Below are 3,115 nucleotides of genomic sequence, written 5' to 3'. Positions count from 1 at the left end.
GGACGGATGTCCCCATAAGCTACAATACTTTGGTGATAGTACAAAAGCAACCGAGAGTAAACTTATCTAGGACATGAGCTAATTAATGAATTATCTAGTTATCATGTTTAAGTTTATCTTTCACTTATATTTCTTTTATGGTCAATGATGTAACTTGATAATTATTTCTCACTGTATGATGATTGTGTTACATGAATTTCTTGATGATTGGCTCGTGAGATGTACCTCTGCTAAAGATCCTAGAAGAGGAGGTGCGGATGGCACTCTCGTGGGGATCCTCATCATCAGTTTGGACAAATGCAGGTCAGTCAAGTGCGTGACACCCAGATTAGTTAAATTGACGCGGTGGATCCCATAATATATTAGGATTTGATTAAAGTAAGCATGTGTCATGCCAGTATACATGAGCAATATATTTTATGTTCCCCACATAAAAACATTTAGTCAACAACTCATATACTAATCATACTAACAAATCATTTAACCATATCAGTAACTTATAGACATATAATTTATAGATTGTTACATTAGAAATATTTATATATTTTAACTAAAATATTTGGCACTTCAATATAATATAATTATAACTGCACATACAATTCCTTGATAATTAAATTCAATCATCTTAAGAAGTATGAAAGACAACTGGTGACTATTTTTTTGAAAGATAATTTTAAAGTAAAAAAAATATTATTATAATTCTTAATTATTAAAATTCTATTCAGGCGATCTCACGTCATGCTTTTATCAATTATGTTAATCAACATGGTGCCAGTTTTCAAATGATTGCTTATGGTAATGTAGTATTAACCTATTCTATGACCTAAAATTCTTATTCCAAAAAGTGCTAAAATGAGAGTTAATAAAAGATACAATAACTACAAAAGTTTTAACTTAACTTGATAATAAAAAGAATCTATAGTAGTCAATAAGAATAAAATTAGAATCAAAATTCAGATTAATGACTTCATGAGATATACGACGCAACAATAACCACCGTAGTTAATGGTAAAGTTTCAAACTAATTACATATTAAAATATACAAAGGTGCCATGTAAAGAAAAATATGAATATGATTGAAAATTTTATTATTAACCCAGTGTAAAAAAATACTAATAAATTTATGATAATTGGATACAGACCATGAGTGGACAATAATAAAGAGAAAAACCTACAATTTATTATAAGTATTTTTTATTTATCATTTGTGTTAAACAATAACTAATACATATATCTTCTAAAATTCTAGTCCATGCGCGAGCATTGGTTGATGGAGAAACGCATACAATGCCACCAAATGAAACATATAATGCAGCAACACATATAATGCGGGTTTGTATCAAGGAGAAAATATTATGACGGATTTACATGTTTTATGGGCCAACTCAATGCATCGAAATGATACATACAAGTCCAGAAGTCCTGATTAAAAGTCTAGGATCGACTGTTTTTTAATATATTATTAGTGTTATGTTAGAAGTTGGTTTTAATATATTATTTCAGAAATAATATTACAATTGTTTATGATATTCTTTTCTTAATTTGGTTGCTCGTAGTTTGGATGTGCGGCCATAATTTATTTAAAGATTTAGAGCAACTTCTAAAATAATATGTGTACTCCAACGGCCCTGGTAAACATGTATCAATTTTTAGCCAGCGATCTCTATGGAATGGACAGCGATCAGTAAGTTTGCAAATGGGCTTAGAGAGTCTGTTGGCGATGATTTTGAGCCCATATTAGCTATATATGGCTTCATGGATCCTTTTAATTAGTCTGTTAGAATTGCTCTTCGGAGATTAATTTAGATTACCTTTCATAATAGATAATTTAGATAAAAATTTTCAAGGTTACTTCAAACTAATTCTCTTCACAATGTCAAAGATGGTTAATTTATTACAAAACAAATTAGAACTAGTGACTATTATTTTTAATGATGATTAGAGTCTGCTGGATTGATCACATGATGCTTTGACTAGTTTCTTAGAGCATCTCCAAGGGTTATGCATTTAGACTTTGCATTTACTAATTTGCAAAAAAAACGTAAAATGTGCTATCCAATGGTTTTGCATTTAGACTTTACAATTTGCATAACTTGGCATTTAGAGGTTTAGACTTGGCATATATGCCAAGCCCCCTAGGCTTTGCAAATCGTGATCGTCCCCACGCCCGCGCGACTCGGGCTGCGTTCCGTCCACCCCCGTGACTCCTCCACGCGCAAGCGCCGCCAAGTTTTGCCGCGAAGCTTTGCCGCAGAGGATCAGGACGGGGCAAGGTTCAGGACGGGCGCAAGTTTAGGACGGGGCGAGGTTCATGACGGGTGAGGACCAAACGACGCGGCGCGAGGATTTAGACTGGGCGACGACGGCTAAGCGAGGAATGCCGTGATACGAAGGCGCGCGACGCGCGAGGAATTACCGGCGACGAAGAAAATCGTGCGCCAAGAGAAAAACCTTTCGGGAAAAAAAAGTGTGGACCCAAAATTCTCTCAATGTCAAGTGAAAATGCAAAACGTCTTTTTATCCTTGCCATTTTTATTTGGAACTTTGCAAACTCCATCAAATACAAAACTAAAAATGCATAACCCTTGGAGATGCTCTAAGGTATCAAATGGTTTTGCATTTGAATTTTGCATTTTGGCAAAGTTGACAAATGAGGAAGGATACTTGGCATTTTTGCCTCCCGCGCGGTTTTCGATCTCCCACGCGTCTTCGACTCCTCTTCGCGCCATATAGGGGAAACTTTCATCGCGACATATCGCGACACAAAGTCCCGATCGGCCTCCGACTCCTCTTCGCGACATAAAGTCTCACCACGCGCCGCTGTCCGCCTCGCGAAGAAACCCCTCCACACGTGCCGCCGTCTCGATCGTGACACAAAGTCAGCACGTGCCGTCGTACGTCTGGCGACAGAAACATCTCCACACATGCCGCGACGGAGTGGACGGCGCGAAGAGAAAAAGCACATGAAAAAATAACGACCGGGTCCACCATTTGGTTTTGCCAACTCAATTTTGCTAAAACCATTGGAGACACTCAATTTTGTGACTTGGCATATTGATTTAAGACTTGACAAACTCCTTGTTTTACAAAACGAAAATTGCAAAACCGTTGGAGA

Source organism: Sorghum bicolor, chromosome 10 (assembly GCF_000003195.3).
Source record: "Sorghum bicolor cultivar BTx623 chromosome 10, Sorghum_bicolor_NCBIv3, whole genome shotgun sequence".
In the NCBI taxonomy this organism is placed as follows: Eukaryota; Viridiplantae; Streptophyta; class Magnoliopsida; order Poales; family Poaceae; genus Sorghum; species Sorghum bicolor.
This window is presented reverse-complemented; position numbering follows the sequence as displayed.